Source organism: Schistocerca cancellata, chromosome 3 (genome assembly GCF_023864275.1).
Source record: "Schistocerca cancellata isolate TAMUIC-IGC-003103 chromosome 3, iqSchCanc2.1, whole genome shotgun sequence".
Taxonomy (NCBI): domain Eukaryota; kingdom Metazoa; phylum Arthropoda; class Insecta; order Orthoptera; family Acrididae; genus Schistocerca; species Schistocerca cancellata.
Window position 1 is genome coordinate 470565531 of NC_064628.1, and position 19951 is coordinate 470585481.

A 19951-nucleotide genomic window follows, 5' to 3' on the forward strand; every position below is an offset into this window, starting at 1 on the left:
AAGCTTTTGACAATGTTGACTGGAATACTCTCTTTCAAATTCTAAAGGTGGCAGGGGTAAAATACAGGGAGCGAAAGGCTATTTACAATTTGTACAGAAACCAGATGGCAGTTATAAGAGTCGAGGGACATGAAAGGGAAGCAGCGGTTGGGAAGGGAGTGAGGCAGGGTTGTAGCCGATGTTATTCAATCTGTATATTGAGCAAGCAGTAAAGGAAACAAAAGAAAAATTCGGAGTAGGTATTAAAATCAATGGAGAAGAAAAAAAAATCTTTGAGGTTCGCCGATGACATTGTAATTCTGTCAGAGACAGCAAAGGAGCAGTTGAATGGAATGGACAGTGTCTTGAAAGGAGGATATAAGATGAACATCAACAAAAGCAAAACGAGGATAATGGAATGTAGTGGAATTAAGTCTGATGATGCTGAGGGAATTAGATTAGGAAATGAGACACTTAAAGTAGTAAAGGAGTTTTGCTATTTGGGGAGCAAAATAACTGATGATGGTCGAAGTAGAGAGGATATAAAACGTAGACTGCCAATGGCAAGAAAAGCGTTTCTGAAGAAGAGGAATTTGTTAACATCGAGTATAGATTTAAGTGTCAGGAAGTCGTTTCTGAAAGTATTAGTATGGAGTGTAGCCATGTATGGAAGTGAAACATGGACGATAAATAGTTTAGACAAGAAGAGACTAGAAGCTTTCGAAATGTGGAGCTACAGAAGAATGCTGAAGATTAGATGGGTAGATCACATAACTAATGATGAGGTATTGAATAGAATTGGGGAGAAGAGAAGTTTGTGGCACAACTTGACAAGAAGAAGGGACCGGTTGGTAGGGCACTTTCTGAGGCATCAAGGGATTACAAATTTGGCATTGGAGGGCAGTGTGGAGGGTAAAAATCAGAGAGGGAGACCAAGAGATGAATACACTAAGCAGATTCAGAAGGACTTAGGTTGCAGTAAGTACTTGGAGATGAAGCTTGCACAGGATAGAGTAGCATGGAGAGCTGCATCAAACCAGTCTCAGGACTGAAGACCTCAACAACAACAACAACAACAACAGCTTCAAGGAAGCGTCCTGATCTTGAGACTTTTGTCAATCTACGACCTATTTCAGAAGACCAGAGAGAGTATATCACTGCCACAAAATAGATCTCTTTGTGGACTATCAGCGACAGGATAGAACAGTCTTATATTCCACCTACAGTGAGGAGAGGGAGGGATGGGAGTGATAGGAGGGGAGGTAAGACTGGCTCTAAGCTGCTTAGTTCGTGACCGCACACTGAGGAGAACACATGTGCAGCTGCCGCCCCTCTCACCTGGTGCGATCTTTTGAGGTTAGTTTTTGCCATAATTGTGTTATTTCAATGATTTTTTTCTCATTTCCCCATACATGTCTTGCATTATGACACATTGTTTAGGACTGCTGGTTCTTTCATGACGATTTCGGTGTGTTATTAGCACAGTGAAGCATTTTCCAACTGTGGTAGCATATATTGGCCTTCCTAACACTTCAGTGATGGTTTGCTGCCCTATTCCTTCTTACTATGTACAAACTACACAGCAGCTACACCAAGGTGACCTCTCAGGGTCAGTAGAATGGGATGAAGCGTAGTCGAGAAATAAAGAGAGCACAGTTTACTTAGTCCGCCGCTCGTGGTCTCGCGGTAGCGTTCTCGCTTCCCGAGCCCGGGGTCCCGGGTTCGATTCCCGGCGGGGTCAGGGATTTTCACCTGCCTCGAGATGACTGGGTGTTTGTGTTGTCCTCATCATTTCATCATCATCCAGGTAAGTGGCGAAATTGGACTGAGCAAAGGTTGGGAAATTGTACGGGCGCTGATAACCATGCAGTTGAGTGCCCCACAAACCAAACATCATCATCATCGTCATCACAGTTTACTTGAATTTCAAGCACCAGGATGTTTGTCGGGCAATGCAGCAGGAGGCGTCCATAATGAAATCTGATGTCAGACAGCAATAGACCCAGTCTACAGCTGGTAATACACTTATTAAACTCCTCGCATGTCTATGAGATGTGCGGTACCTTAATACATCTGTCAGATGCATCACTCTAGAGCTCCAACCTGTGCAGTTTGGTCAGCAGTAATCGGCGGCCAGCAGGATAACACCAGTTGTCTGACATCATAAATTTTTGGATTGTTTTGTGATTTTAGGCGCTACTTGTGTAGCACAGTGCATATAGACGTGTAATTAATTCTGATATTTATGATTGATTACATAATTAGTAATGATATTTACTTCAGTTTCTCACCCCAAGTAAATAAAGTACACTAACCTAACCTTCTTCTCCTGCAGCTGGACACTTTCGCTGTGTATAAGGTTGCACTTTGGCTTTTCACTCAGAAGGACTGTGGTTCGAGACCCAGAAAGGTCACCCTCCATTTCGAGTTTCCCGTCAGTTGCCAGATGGGGAGTCAGGTGGGGAGTCAGGTGGGATGTCAGCAAAGCTTTAGGACAAAGATATTCCCGCAATTTTTTTAAATTTCCAGCATTTTTTGAATTTCCCGCCAAAATTGATGTTCCTACCAATTGAGCAGGTGGGGGAAGGGTAGGGGGTGGTGAGGGGAGGGGGCACCCACGTGCTGGCTGGGGAAAGCCTATGACATCATCAAGGGGGGTAATTAAGTGATCAATATAATTTATTTGCATATCAATTTGATGTCAAAATTGGGGTAGGAATACCATCATCTCACTACTACTTACAGTTTCCTGTGTATTTGGCGAGATGATCAATCACATGGTTACTCAAGCCACGAGTTGCTTTTTATCGGACCCCCTCTGCCTTCCTTTTAACTTTTATTTTATTAATGTCATTGTGAGTGTATTTGTTTCAAAATCGCCTTAAGGCTTTCCATTTGTAATTGTTCCCCTATTAAGGTCTTTGTCACTCCAACCAAATGATTTGTAAGAAATCCCTCAGCAAACAGTGATCAGGGCTCTTCACAGTGACCTCAGAGTGTATTTCAGGTTAGTGTATTGAGTTAAATGTTTTGGGGGCGCATCACTATTGTTTGATATTTTACCGCTGCCGCGGTGCTATTATTATGCGAGTTTCTGTTCATTTATGTTTTATTCTGGTTATTTGTTCAATGTATGTTCATGTTTTAATACGTATTGGTTTCAGTGTGTTTTAGATGCATAGCCTGGCCTCAACACCCAAAACTTTTGAGAGTGCTGTTTGATCTTTCTCACTACCCCTCCCCCAGGGGAATTACTTCTAACAGTTTTCAATTTAATGAATTGGTCCTGCAAATTGTATTAAATTTGGTTTGCCTCTTTTACTGAATGAATTTGTTTTACACATAATTTAATGGATACTCAAATTTTAACTGAGTGGGCATAAAGTTGATTCAGTTTGTTTTTAAACATTCATCATTTAATTACACCTTATTGAAGGAGCTTAGATGTCTATTTGTCTTACACTTCCTTTGGTGAAGGGCTATTATGCCAACATTACGTTTGATTTTGACCTGCCTCACTTAGTCGATTCTTTCACTGTGCTGCTTCCTACCTGGTAGCACTTCTCACCTTCGCTGCCGGGCCTCGGGTAGCGGCTGTATATTTGCCACGTGTGTGCTCGATCCGGCGCGACTCTGGTGTAGGTGCATTCCTGAGATGTTAAGGACTTATTTACCTTGATTCAGTCACTTGTTACAGTTGTAGTTTGGTAATTAACTCATTGTCTTCAAAGGGATATTTCTTAAAGCATTTTGTTCTGAAATTGTTTCGGAGCCCACTGCTGACTTGGTACTCCTTTAAATACAATTGTAAGTTGTTTACCTGTTTGGTTTTGTTAAATTCACATGTTATTCGGTATCGAATATTTGTCCATCACCTTATATGTCAGTTCCGTAGTTATTATAATTGGCATCCAGCACTGCGTCAACTGAGAATTTTAAATTTTCGGTCTTCCCTTAAAAAATGGATTATGAAGCAAAATATTTGAACTTGTAATCTCATCAACTGATTTACAATTGTTCGAATTCTTTGGGACAAATTAGCCCTTTTTCAGTCGTGATTATCTCCTTAAAAAAGAAATTCAAATCGTGAAAAAAGGTGAATGATGCAATAACATGGGACTGTAATGCCCACTAAACAATGATGAGCGAAGTTGCTTGTTTGTCATCTGGGGGGAGAAATTTTATTTATTTGTATATCAATTTGACATATAAATTACGATAGAGCCCCAGTAACCTCCGTGTTGGAAGGGTAAGAGAGGCCAGTATTTCTTAACTTCTAATTGGAACCCCATTAGTAACAATGTATTCCTTCGACATTTCAAAGAGGGGACTCCTCGACGCGCCACCATGGCCGTGTAGCGAACTACGACGTATCATAGCACGCAGTACACTGTGACTGAAACTCATGTATGATGCAGACATTGAACAGATATAGGGTGTCCATTCGTCCTGTTTTTCCCGGGACAGTCCCGTTTTTTACCAAAATGTCCCGCTGTCCCGAAAGTTTTTTTGGGGACGCTCAAATGTCCCGTTTCTTATGATTCCGCTTGGCTAGAGTATTTTACGCTACTGGTTGTTTGACTTGCTATTAACTGCTCAATTATTTACGCTAGGAAGCGTGTGATGACTTTCAGCATACCCCAAACATGTACCGAACTGTCAAAAATAGCAAGTAATTTTAAAAGCACTATAGGTTACGAATAACAACGAAGATTCTTCTCTTCTAAATCGATGCCCTGAATCCGTTCTTTCGGTCCAGAGATACTCTACACCACTAATACTTGCTCTCTGGCTTCCGTCAGCACACTGTTAATGTTTTCCACTGTGCAATCACTGTTTCATTATGCCAAAACGAAAGTGCAATTTTAACAGCAATATAAAAAGCAAGTTTCCTTTTATCACTGGTAGTGGAGAAACTGTAGAATGTACGTTGTGCATAAAAATATTTCTATTGGTCATGGTGGAAGGTCTGACATTGTGAATCACATTAAGACGAAGAAACATCGCATGAGTGATCAAACGAAAAGAGCAAATAAATGCGTGAGTGACTACTAAGTAAACTTAAAATCAGTAACAGAAATGGATAGGCAGTTTGCAGCGCAATAAACTACGTTTGCATACCACAGTGCAATGCATAACCATAGCTTTAAGTCAGTGGACTGTACTACAACAGTTGTTAAAAAACTTTTCAATCCTAAATTCACATGTGGACACACAAAATTTAATGCAAACATTTCAAATGTTATTGCATCGTATGGATTTCAGCAGGTTTTAAATGAACTGAAAAGTGCTCGATTCATTTCTGTAATGATTGATACATCGAATCATCTGGATTTGAAGTTGGTTCCTCTCCTTATCAGGTATTTTCACCCTGAAAATGGCATCACGGTGAAAGTGCTCGAATTGGTTAATTTAGCTGGAGAAACTTCAGATTTACTTCAGAATTATGTGCTGGAGGTTTTAAAGAAATATGATCTTCAGGGAAAGGTGATTGCAGTTTCTACAGACAACACTAACACCAATTTTGGTGGTAAGCAGAGGGAAGGAAAATACAATTTGTTCTATAAACTGCAACATAAGACAGTGAATAATATAGTAGGTGTAGCCTGTCCAGCACTAGTGGTGCACAATTCCTTACAAACTGGCTCAGATTGCCAACCCACCGACTGCCAATTAATTGTAAACAAAATCTACCAGCATTTCCACATATATACAGTGAGGGTTGAATCTCTGAAGTAATTCTGTAAGTTTACTTAAACTGAATACAAAACTGTTCTTGGTGTGATGATGATGATGTTTTGGTTTGTGGGGCGCTCAACAGCGTGGTTATCAGCGCCTGTACAATGTATCAACCTTTTGCTCACTCCAATTTCGCCACTTTCCTGGATGATGATGAAATGATGAGGACAACACAAACACCCAGTCATCTCGAGGCAGGTGAAACTGTTCTTGGGCACAGAAAGACAAGGTGGCTATCTCTGCTACCAGCACTGGAAAGAATTGTAGAGATATTTCCTGCTTTGAAATCATATTTCATTTCCCTTGATAAGTGTCCTGTTATCCTTAAACAATTATTTGATAACCTTGTGTCTATTCTTCTCCTACATTTTCTTGTTAGCCAGCTAAAACCTTTCTCCACAACAGTTAAATGTATTGAGAAACAAGAAATCACAATAGTGGAAGTTTATCAAGAAATAAACAAATTATTGGGCAAATTACAATGTAGAAAATCTGAAAGATTTCTCACATCCTTTGTACATGCGACTCTAAGACAGCTGGAAGAAGAGGGTGAAATTACTGTAGAACAATTTCATATTTATGGTGACATCTTCTATGATTCTTGCCTTGAGTATATTAAAGAATGGTGTTTACCATTTCTCACACCTTTTAAACCATTTGACTAGGTTAATACTGAAAAGGAGCAGCTATAGTGGAAGGATATTCAGGAGTGTTGTGTTTTTGTTAAAAGTAGTGTACCAAATTTTCCTGTTGATGAAGACGAACTGTTTGATGAATTTTCATATGCACAGAACTTCATCAAAAGTGAAGAAGGAGACAAAGAAAGTGTTAGTGCAACGTGGTGTAAAATATTTGCTTATTTCAAAAGTAAAAACATTAACATGAAAAACATGATTCATTTGGTGGAGTTTTGTCTGGCAATTCCTAGGTCAAATGCTGCTGTGGAACGTGTGTTTTCGTTAGTGAACACTTTGTGGTCAGATGAAAAAAAAAAAAAAAACACAATGAAACTTGAAACAGTGAGGCTCTTGCTCATTGTCAAAAAACAATTTAATGGTGTGTCGTGTACTGACTTTTATGATACAATTTCAAACGAAAATGCACTTCTTGATAAAGTACATAAAAGTGAAAACTACGGTGATAGTGTGGCAGAATAATTGTAAAAAGTGATTTGTGGTCATCTGAGTGCACGTTGTGAAGGTAAACTTGGACGTGTATTAAATTTACTCAATACAATATTTATGTCCCGTTTTTCTTCTTCATTGTCCCACGTTTTTCTCTAATTTATTTTAAATGTCCCCTTTTTCAATGAAAATCAAATGGACACCCTAAACAGATAGCGACTCTAGTACACATTGCAATCTTGTGGCGTGTTTATTGCCTGCATACCTACATATCATTTGTAAATAGTCGAGCAAATGGATGATGAATGCTGCAACCACAGAAGAGAAAATTGAAATTGTTGTGTCTAGACAAGACAGTCTAGACACAGGGTGAGGTTACCGAAAGGCACGCGTACACACACGCCGGCTGGCGTGAAGTCTGGAACAGGATACTTAATTAATGCTATAAGAAAAGAACGTATCGTCTGTTTACTTAACTTTAATGCATCCTTGTGGTACATCGCTATTGACGATACAAGTGAGACTATCTTCAGATACGGTTAATTGCGCCTTGCTAGGTCGTAGTCATGGACTGAGCTGAAGGCTATTCTAACTGTCTCTCGGCAAATGAGAGAAAGGCTTCGTCAGTGTAGTCGCTAGCAAAGTCGTCGTACAACTGGAGCGAGTGCTAGTCCGTCTTTCTAGACCTGCCATGTGGTGGCGCTAGGTCTGCAAGTACTGACAGTGGCGACACGCGGGTCCGACATGTACTAATGGACCGCGACCGATTTAAAGCTACAACCTAGCAAGTGTGGTGTCTGGCGGTGACACCACAGAAATGATCCTGATTTGTGGAGAATGTTGGAGAAATGTTGAGACTGCTTTTAACTTGTATGCCGGGCGCTTTCCAGTGAAATCTCGCTCCCTTTCGTCTTTTACAGGGTTGTGAAGGCCTTTGCCTGATAGTAGCACAGAGACCAGTAAAAGTAAACTAAGCATACGTGTTACAGGAGAAGCTGATGAAATATCTGTAGTTGTGGTAGTGCGCCACAACCAATGGATAAGCGCCCTGCAGTTACACCACGATTCCGGTACGTCCATAGGTAGTATTTTCACAACACTGCATCGTCATAAGTATCAGCCATACCACGTGTCACTGCATCAACAACGTCGTGCGCTGATTTCCATAACCGGATAGTGTTTTGTGAAAGAGTACGTCAACATTCTTTGTCGAGGTGCTGTTTTCCAATGAGTCTCCATTCACAAACTATGCTAGTGCTGACCAGCATAACACACATTGCTAGAGTGTAGACAAACCCCACTCGTTATGGCAAGTTGGCCATCGACTATCTTGGTTGGTTACGTATGGTATGGTATCGTGGGGAATAAACGCTTTGGACCATATTTTATCAACGGCAAATATAGAACATTTTTATAACAGGAAATACCGGTACTATTGCAGGATGTTGAGCTGGACATTCGACAATGTGTTTTCTTTCTGTGCGAATATTTAAGAGATAAAGCGTACCAGCAAGGTCTAACAGGCCGTGAAGACATGTTCGACTGCATCAGAAACGCCTGTGCTGACAGTCTCGCAGATATGCTTCTGTCCTGTGTTCAGTCTCTTGAAAAGTGGATCACTAAGTGTATTGAAGCTGGCTACATTACATTTGAACACTTACCCTAATTGTATATGTAGAGTAGCGTTCGCCTCGAACTATGGCCACAGTGGCTCTTCGAGTAGCTCCCGGCTCGATGTGTCAGAGGAATACAACATTGCAAATGGGGTTTCCAATTAGAAGTTGTGAAATACTGGCCTGTCTTAACTTTTCATCATGGATGTGGTGTCTGTCCCACGTGCCACCGGATATTTAAGGGCCACTGAGTAGCATGTCGTACATTGCGATTGTGTACCCATTCCTATTCCTCCAATTACAGCACCATATGTTTCGAAACGAAGAAAATGTTTCACAAAACACGTATATGGGTTTTGCCATAGAACTGTAATCTGCAATAAAGATGGGGGTTCCCATTGAAGATTACAAAGTTGCCTCCTGCCATTCACAAACGGGGTGGGTTGGCGGGTCGAGTGTGATACCACTGGGTATCCCCTCCGAGACAAACAATTTGGAGTTATAACTTTTTTTTATCTGATGATATTTCAACGTCTTCAGTTACAACGAACACACTATATATAAAGACACTGGTATAGGCATGCGTATTCAAATACAGAGATATGTAAATGGGCAGAATACAGCACTGCAGTCTGCAACGCCTGTTTAAGGGGCTCCGGAAAGGCTCAAAATCATGAAAAGTTCAATTTTTACTTTTTTGCGTTTTCTGAATCTGGAGACTATTACATTTTAATAGATATATAATTTATTCAATTCCGAAGACTACAACTATTTTTAAATTTTTTTTGAAATGTGTTTTACATGGGCGTGACCCACTGTGGCGCTGTTAAACTACTGTAAAATGGTGTTATTATTAACGTCCGTGTTCATCAGGTACATTTTAATGATGTGAGATAAAGTATGTGTTGTGGCTAACCTATTTTCAGAGACTTAGCAGCACATGAACTGTTGAAAAAGTGTATTCACGGAAAAACTCAAAACCCCAATGAAAGTGTAAATAGTGTTATATGGTCGAGAATCCCCAAGACTGTATTTGTTGGAATAGAAACACTTCACTTTGGTGTGTATGATGCTGTTGCGACTTTCAATGATGGCAACATTGTAAGGTGCAAGGTATTTAGAAATATGGGAATGAAGATAGGTTCTAACATGGTACGAGCGATGCTTGCTTTAGACAAGGAACGCCTTCGGGCTGCAGACAGGGCTGTAAAGAGTCTAGATATACAAGCAAGAGTAAACAGGAGGAGGAACAAGAGGAAGCTGTAGGAGGAGTTTGCAGAGGATGAAGATAATCCATCCTATGGACCTGGAATGCACTAAAACGTTAATCCAATCTTTGTCGCTCGATTCCCAAAATTTTTATTTTCTCATACTAATTACATGTTTTCTAAGGATGTTCCAAACATATTTGTTTCAAACTTTCAGTAAATGTTACACAGTACCTTCTGCATAATTTAACACAGCCTTTTTCCAAAAAACTGTATATTTTTCAATATATAAATAAAAAATTGTAAAAAAATGTTGTGAATTTTCATTACAATTGAAAAAAAATCATCTTTAATAACTGAACTAAAATTTTGTAAACTCCCTGTGTTAAGTTGTAGCCCATATTCCAATAAATAATCTGTAAAAAGTTCAACTTCCTGCCTCAAATACTTTGTGAGGAAAGATGTAATTTATAAGCGTTATTTTAACATTGCAAGTATAGGGCGTTCCGGAGCCCCTTAAAACAATAACAGTCTGAGTCTGTTGTTAGATCGATTACTGCTGCTACAGTGGCTTGCTGGTTATCAAGATTTAAGTTGAAACGTCCCCTTAGAACAATTTATACAAGACTGTGCTTAAACTGACACACAATATTTTTAGCGCAACGCAATCTGACTATCAAAGATCCCTGCAAAAGAATGGCCCAGAGTAACATTAAACTATACCTTTCAGAAATCACTTACCTCACAAAAATCTTCGTTACTCGAACTACTGCAATACAGCGAGCGCCACTACTGCCAGCTAAATAAAAGATGAAACGTCCCCTTAGAACAATTTATACAACACTGTGCTTAAACTGACACACAATATTTTTAGCGCAACGCAATCTGACTATCAGAGATCCCTGCAAAAGAATGGCCCAGAGTAACATTAAACTATACCTTTCAGAAATCACTTACCTCACAAAAATCTTCGTTACTCGAACTACTGCAATACAGCGAGCGCCACTACTGCCAGCTAAATAAAAGATTCAAACTACGGAAGGCACTAACTACTGATAGGGATAGTTGGCAAATGAAAGATTTTAATGGAGAACAAACAATGTATTTACCTTAATAGTCATAATATATATAGCAGTTCATGACAAATTACAAAACTCCGCCATCTCTCTCCCCACATCCACCACTGCTGGCGGCTCACCTCCAACTGCGCAACGCTACGCGCTGTTCACATCCAGCTGCCGCTGCCCAACACTACAATGGCAGACAACAATGCAAACTAGCCACAGACTGCACACAGCACAGCCAGTGATTTTCATATAGAGCGCTACGTAACGTTGCCAATAAGAAAACATAAACAGCCTACTTACATAAAGAAAACATAAACAGCCTACTTACATAAAGAAAACATGAACAGCCTACTTACAAAGTGAGTTCGAATGAGGTCTTATAGCCGGTGCATGGGCGATGGGACATAGCATCACTGAGGTAGTGATGAAGTGGGGACTTTCCCATATGACCTTTTCACGCGTGTAATGTGAATATCAGGAATCCGTTAAAACATCAAATATCCGACATCAGTGTAGCTGGAAAAAAAGTCCTGCAAGGACCAACGACGACTGAAGAGAATTGTTCAACGTGAGAAGTGCAACCTTTCGCAGAATTGCTGCAGATTTCAATACTGGGCCATCAATAAATGTCAGCGTGTGAAGCATTCAACGAAACATCATCGATATGGGTTTCTACAGCCGAAGGTCCACTCGTTTAGCCGTGACGACTGCACGACACAAAGCTATACGCCACACCTGGGCCCGTTAGCACCGACATTGGACTGTTGATAACTGGAAACATGTTGCCTGGTCGGACGAGTCTCGTTTCAAATTGGACGTGTACAGATGCGGAGACAACCTCATGAATCTATGAAACCTGCATGTCAGCGGGGGACTGTTCAAGCTGGTGGACGATCTGTAATGTTGTGAGGCGTGTGCAGTGGGATACATCTGGATACGACTCTGACAGTGACACGTACATAAGGATCCTGTCTGATCAATTGCATCCATTCATGTCCACTGTGCATTCTGAAGGACTTGGGCAATTGCAGCAGGACAGTACGACACCCCACACGCCCAGAATTGCTACAGAGTGGCTCCAGTAACACTCTCCTGAGTTTAAACACTTCCACTGACCACAAAACTCCCCATACATGAAAATTATTTAGCATATCTGGGATGCCTTGCAACGTTCTGTTCAGAAGAGATCTCAACCCTCTCTTACTCATACGGATCTATGGAAAGCCCTGTAGGATTCATGGTGTCAGTTCCCTCCAGCACTATTTCAGATATTAGATGAGCCCATGCCACATCTCTTCAGGCACTTCTGCATACTCCCGGTGGACCTACACGATATTATGACGTTGGCGTTGGTAGGGAGGCGCATGCCTCAGCTATACAGATAGCTGTGCCCTAGGTGCAATCACAATGGGGCTGTTTTTGTTGAGAGTGCTAGACAAACCTGTGGCTCCTGAAGAGGGGCAGCAGCCTTTTTACTAGTTGCAGGGGAAACAGTCTGGGTGATTGACTGATCTGATCTTGTGACATAAGCCAAAACGGCCTTGCTGTGCTGGTACTACGAACGGCTGAAAGCAAGTGATGCAGCTGTGTATGGTTAAATGATGATGGTGTCCGGTTGGATAAAATATTTCAGAGATAAAATAGTCCCTCATTTGGATCTCTGGGCGAGGACTATTTAGGAGGACGTCGTCGTCAGGAGAAACGAAATTGGAGTTCTACGGATCAGATCATGGAATGTTAGATCTCTCGACTGGGTAGGCAGGTTAGAGAGTTTAAAAAGGAAAATGGATAGGTTGAAGTTAGATATAGTGGGAACTAGTGTTCAATGGCAGGAGGAACAGGACTTCTCGTCAGATGAACACGGGGTTATGAATATGAAATGAAGTATGTGTAATGTAGTAGTAGCTTTAATAGTGAGAAAGAAAACAGAAATAGAGGTAAGCTACCAGGAACAGCATAGTGAAGGCATTATCGTAGGCAAGATAGACACTAAAACCACACCCATCACAGTGGTACAAGTTGATATGTCATCTTGCTCCACAGATGAAGAGATTGAAGAGAGGTATGATGAGGCCAAAGTGATTATTCGGATACTTTAGGGAGACAAATACTTAATCGTGACGTTGTATATGTAGAAAAAGCCTGGAGACATTGGAAGGTTTCTGATTGATTTTTTCATTGTAATGCAGAGATTTCGGAACTAGATTTTAAATTGTAAGTCATTTCCAGGGGCTGATATGAATTCTAACCACAATTTATTGGTTATGAGCTGTAGATTAACACAGAAGAAATAGCAAAAAGGTCAGACATTAAGGAAGTGGGACCTGGATCAGTTGAAAGAATGGTTGTTGGAGTTTCACGGGGAGCATTGGATAACGATTGTGAAGAATAGAGAATAGCAATACCGTAGAAGACGAATGGGTCGCTTTAGAAGACTTGAAGGCAGCAGAGGACCACTTAGGTAAAAGACGGGTCCTAATAGAAATCCATGGATAACATAGAAGATGCTGAATTTAATAGATGAAAGGAGGAAATTTAAAAATGCAGTAAATGAAGCAAGTGAAATGGCATAAAAATGTCGTCCGTCTGAAAATAAGATTGACAGGAAGAGCAAAACAGCTAAGCAGTAGCCGCTAGACGGCAAATGTAAATTTAGGAGCATGTATCACTACTGGAAAGATACATACTGCCTACAGTAACATTAAAGAGTACTTTGGAGAAAAGAGATGCATGTGTATGAATATCAAGAGCTCAGATGGAAAACCAGTCTTAAGCAAAGAAGGGAAAGCTGAAAGTTGGAAGGAGTACAAACGGAGTGAGTCACTAACTATTGCCACCTAGAATACCTCCAAAAGTATGATAGTAGCTGAAAAGTTTGTGGGACAAATGTAGTATTGGACAATGGGGACCATAATATGACGTTGGTTTTTTGTTGCTAGGTGGGGTCGTGTCAGATATATGAAGGTAAACTTTGCTTTTTTAAGGGGGATGCTATAATTTGGTTCTTATTTTCTGATAGCGGCTATCCAGACGAATCCAATGATGTGTAACAGTAAGGTCTTAGCGAAGGTCACATAGGTGGCATGAGAGTCCATTTACAGAAGGTGTTCGAAATGATGACCATTGATATCAATGCAGTGCTGCAATCTTCTTATCATAGATGGAATGTTATTCTTTATCACTTCGGACATATCGAAGCACATGCTCTGACAATTCTCTCTCGAATATCGTGCAAATAGTAAATATTCGCCGAATACGGCGTATCCACATAAAGTGCCATTGGCATGTAAACACCATTCGACGGTTTCGCACTACAACACTAATAGGAACAGTAAGACTAGTATCGTTGAATCAAACGAATGTGAATGATGTATTCCTTCGAAGAACAAGTCGATATGCTTCTGATTTAAAGAGAATGCCAACGAAATTCAGTGAGAGCTAGAGACTTACACACTGAAAAATATCCTCAACGTAGTCACCCTGCACGTCGTTCATTTAAATATGTATATGATAAATTGAGAACAACTGGATCTTTAACGCATCGGAAACATACCCAGCAAAGGAAAGTTACTAACGAGGAAACGGAAATTGGTACTCTTGCAGTGTGGTTCGAGATCCTTGTGTTGTTTCGCGTCAAACCGCAAGGGAATCTGGTTTGAGTCAGACTAGTGTTGTTCGTGTTCTGCATCGCCGTACAAATCACGCCTACCATATCAGTGTCCAACGAGAATAAAATGGTACGGATTGTGTGCGTCTCACTGAATTCTGCCGGTGGGCTCAACTTCAGACTCAGAGGGATGACACATTTATTAATTTGATTTTATTTACTGACGAAGCTACATTCACGAACCATGGATACGTTAATTTGCATAACATGCATTTTTGAGCAACTGGAAAGCCATGTTGGCTGCGGATAGTTGCACACCAAAAACCTTGGTCGGTGAATGTATGGTGTGGGATTCAGGAGGACAGAATTATAGGCCCCTATTTCATCAAAGTAAATCTTAATAGTAGGAAGTACACCACATTCTTGCATGAAACATTAGGTCTGTTATTGGAAGAAATACCTTGAGGAACTAGGAACAGAATTTGATATCAACACAATGGGTGACCGGTAAATTTTTCGCTGAGGGCTAGAAATGAGTTGCAGAGAGTTCCGAAATCGTTGGACTGGACGTGGAAGAGATGTGTCGTGGCCGGCTCGTTCGCCAGACTTGACGCCTCTGGATTTTTTCTAGTGGGGATTCGTAAAAGACATTGTTTATAAAGACATTCCAACTACACCTGAATATAAGCGACAGAGAATTGTCAGAGCATGTGCTTGGATAAATGCCGATGTGATAAGGAATAACATGCAATCCATGATAAGAAGAGTGTAGCATTGGATTGATACCAATGGTCATCACTTCGAACACCTTCTGTAAATGGACGTTCATGCCACCTTTTTGACCGTCGTTGACCTTCAAAGACCTTACTGTTACACATCATTGGATTCTTCTGGATAGCCGCTATCAGAAAATAAGTACCAAACTATAGCATCCCATTTAATAAAGCAAAGTTGACCTTCATATCTCTGAAGCGAACCTACCTAGCAACAACAAAAAAAAAAACGTCATAATATGGCCCCCGTTGTACCCTGCAACGTTTGTTCCACAAAATTTTCAGTTCCTATCACACTTTCGAAATTACTCTTAGTGGCATGAGTTTGTGACTCACTCTGTATAAAGAGTCTGTACAAGGAAGATGTAATTGCAGACAATATCATAGAAATGGAACGGGTCTTAGATCAACATGAGTTGGAAGATATGATATTGCGAGAGGAATTTGACAGAATACTGAAAGACCTAAGTTGTAATGCGAGCCAAGATAAAACTCTTGCATATGGTGTGCAATATGTATGAGACACGCGATATACCCTCACCATTGAAGAAGAATATTATGATTCCAATTCCAAAGAAAGCTGGTGCTAGCAGGTGTAAATATTACTGAATTATCAGTTTAATAAGTCATGGTTGCAAATAGCAAATCGAATTCTTAACAGAAGAAAAGAAAAACTGCTAGAAGCCAACCACGGGGTAGACGAGTTTGGATTCTGGAGCAATGTAGGAACAAGGAAGGCAATATAAACCCTACGACTTCTCTTAGGACATAGGGTATAGAAAAGTAAACAGAAGTTTATAGCATTTGTAGACTCATAGAAAGCTTCTCATCATGTTGACTGGAATACTTTCTTTGAAATCCTGAAGGTAGCTTGGGTAAAATGCAGGGATCGAAAGGCTCTGTACAGCTTTTACAAGAACCAAGTGGCAGTCATAAGAGTCGAGACGCATGAAAGGGAAGCATTGGTTGAGAAGCGAGTGAGACAGGGTTGTAGCCTGTCCCCGATGTTCTTCAATCTGTACATTAAGCTAGCAGTAAAGGAAACAAAAGAAGAATTTGGAGTAGGGATTAAAATCCAGGGAGAAGAAATAAAAACTTTGAGGTTTGCCGACGACGTTGTAATTCTGTCAGACACAGCAAAGGACTAGGAAGAGCAGTTGAACGGAATGGACCGTGTCTTCAAAGGAGGATATAAGATGAGCATCAACAAGAGTATAACGAGGAAAATGGAATGTAGTCGAATTAAATCAGATGATGCTGATGAAATTAGATTAGGAAACGAGACACTTAAAGTATTAGATGAGTTTTGCTATTTGGGGAGCAAAATAACTAATAATGGTCGAAATAGAGATTGTCTCACAAATCGGTTTTGTACATAAGGAACTGCAAAGGGCCTGTAACACTACCATGGGGAACGCCAGAAATAACTTATGTTTTTCTCGATGACTTTCCGTCAGTTACTACGAACTGTGGCCTATCTGACGGGAAATCACGAATCCAGTCACATAATTGGGACGATATTCCATAAGCACCCAATTTCACTATAAGCCGCTTGTGTGGTAAAGTGTCAAAAGCCTTCTGGAAATCCCTCGTCAATAGCACTCTACATTTCGTGTGAGTAAAGAGCTAGTTGTGTTTCACAAGAACCATATTTTCTAAATCCGTGTTGACTACATGTCAATAGACTGTTTTCTTCGAGGTAATTCATAATGTTCGAACACAATATACACTCCTGGAAATGGAAAAAAGAACACATTGACACCGGTGTGTCAGACCCACCATACTTGCTCCGGACACTGCGAGAGGGCTGTACAAGCAATGATCACACGCACGGCACAGCGGACACACCAGGATCCGCGGTGTTGGCCGTCGAATGGCGCTAGCTGCGCAGCATTTGTGCACCGCCGCCGTCAGTGTCAGCCAGTTTGCCATGGCATACGGAGCTCCATCGCAGTCTTTAACACTGGTAGCATGCCGCGACAGCGTGGACGTGAACCGTATGTGCAGTTAACGGACTTTGAGCGAGGGCGTATAGTGGGCATGCGGGAGGCCGGGTGGACGTACCGCCGAATTGCTCAACACGTGGGGCGTGAGGTCTCCACAGTACATCGATGTTGTCGCCAGTGGTCGGCGGAAGGTGCACGTGCCCGTCGACCTGGGACCGGACCGCAGCGACGCACGGATGCACGCCAAGACCGTAGGATCCTACACAGTGCCGTAGGGGACCGCACCGCCACTTCCCAGCAAATTAGGGACACTGTTGCTCCTGGGGTATCGGCGAGGACCATTCGCAACCGTCTCCATGAAGCTGGGCTACGGTCCCGCACACCGTTAGGCCGTCTTCCGCTCACGCCCCAACTTCGTGCAGCCCGCCTCCAGTGGTGTCGCGACAGGCGTGAATGGAGGGACGAATGGAGACGTGTCGTCTTCAGCGATGAGAGTCGCTTCTACCTTGGTGCCAATGATGGTCGTATGCGTGTTTGGCGCCGTGCAGGTGAGCGCCACAATCAGGACTGCATACGACCGAGGCACACAGGGCCAACACCCAGCATCATGGTGTGGGGAGCGATCTCCTACACTGGCCGTACACCACTGGTGATCGTCGAGGGGACACTGAATAGTGCACGGTACATCCAAAACGTCATCGAACCCATCGTTCTACCATTCCTAGACCGGCAAGGGAACTTGCTGTTCCAACAGGACAATGCACGTCCGCATGTATCCCGTGCCACCCAACGTGCTCTAGAAGGTGTAAGTCAACTACCCTGGCCAGCAAGATCTCCGGATCTGTCCCCCATTGAGTATGTTTGGGACTGGATGAAGCGTCGTCTCACGCGGTCTGCACGTCCAGCACGAACGCTGGTCCAACTGAGGCGCCAGGTGGAAATGGCATGGCAAGCCGTTCCACAGGACTACAACCAGCATCTCTACGATCGTCTCCATGGGAGAATAGCAGCCTGCATTGCTGCGAAAGGTGGATATACACTGTACTAGTGCCGACATTGTGCATGCTCTGTTGCCTGTGTCTATGTGCCTGTGGTTCTGTCAGTGTGATCATGTGATGTATCTGACCCCAGGAATGTGTCAATAAAGTTTCCCCTTCCTGGGACAATGAATTCACGGTGTTCTTATTTCAATTTCCAGGAGTGTATCTTCAAAAATACTGCTGCATATCGACGTTAATGATAAAGGCCTGTAATTTTGTGGATTACCCCTACTACCTTTCTTGAATATTGGTGTACCTGTGCCACTTTCCATGCTTTGGGTATGGATCTTTCGTCGAGAGAACTGTTGTATGTGAGTTTTAAGTGTGGAGCTATTGCATCAGCATACTCTGAAAGGAACCTAATTCGTATACAGTCTGGACCAGAAGACTTGCTTTTATTAAGGGATTAAAATTGCTTCACTACTCCGAGGTTATCTACTTGTGTGTTACTCATGTTGGGAACTGTTCCTGATCCGAATTTTGGAATATTTATTTCGTTTTCTTTGGCGAAGGAATTTCGGAAGGCTGTGTTTAGTAACTCTGCTTCGGCAGCACTGTCTTCGATTGTATCTCCATTGCTATCGCGACAGAGAAGGCATTGATTGTGTCATACCGCTAGCATACTTCAAATACGGCCTGAATCTCTTTGGATTTTCTGCGAGGTTTCGAGACAAAATTTCGTTCTGGAAACTATTATAAGCATCTCTTATTGAAGTCCGGGCTAAATTTCGAGCTTCCGTTAAAGATCGCCAATCTCGTCTGTTTAAATTTGGCATGTTTTTTTCGTTTTTTCTGCAACAGTGTTCTGAACAGTTTTGTGTAGCGTAGGGGTTCAGCTTCGTCGTTTGGTAACTTATTTGGTATAAATATAGAGTAGCGTGGAGAGCTACACCAAACCAGTCTTTGAGCTAAAGTCCACAGCAGCAATATGTATGTTGTACATACATTTTACTCATAACTATGGGCCTATGACATAAATGAGAATGAGGAGAGGGTTTACTCAGAGGCGTTTCGAGAACATTTTTCCATACAAACAACTTATAATTTGGCACCCCCGTCGCCCAACCCGGCCCTCTCTCCCCCATCCGCCCTTTTGCCTAATACACATTCATCTGTCTCAGTCTTTGTTACTAATTCTGATACATGCTGTACACAGATCTGCACTTAGGCGCCCTTGATGCACCCCAAGCGGCCGCTACTAATTGTGATACATGCTTTTTAGAAATCTTATAGGTGTGGAGCCTCTGGGTCCACTGTCAGCTTGGCACCCCAAGCGGCAGCTTGAATCACTTTGGCCTTGAACCGGCCCCGGGCCTATGACAGAAACTTGCAGCACACCATGTTCTAACTTCTGCTACACTCTATCTGTTTTATAAGTAGCATTGAAGGGTAACTATCAGAGCACCCATTATACCACGGTGTTTTAACATTTTCGCCTAAGGTCTTGTTGGGGATGCAGTAAAACGCTTTGCTGATACTAAACAGTGTGACTTCCGAAGACTTGTTACCACTAATGCCAGCTTTATTTTTCTTAATAGTCCAATACGTCACTAGTACTGGTCTTTCCACTTCGGAAACTCAACTGTGCACCGTGGAAGAGTTTGTTTTCTTCCAGATAACCCGAAATCTGATTTTTCTTAACAGATTTTATTAATTCGGTTATGAATGGAATGATTGAGATTGATCTATAAATTCATACTAAACATGGGTATCAGTTTTTGTAATTTCGTGCTGTCAATGGCAGTTTCAAAAAGCGTGGGAAGACTCTTGAAATAAGTAATTGTTTGTTGCTGCAGAAAATGGTTGAGATGCTCTAATGATAGTTTTCTTACGGATAGTGCAGGAACTTTCATAA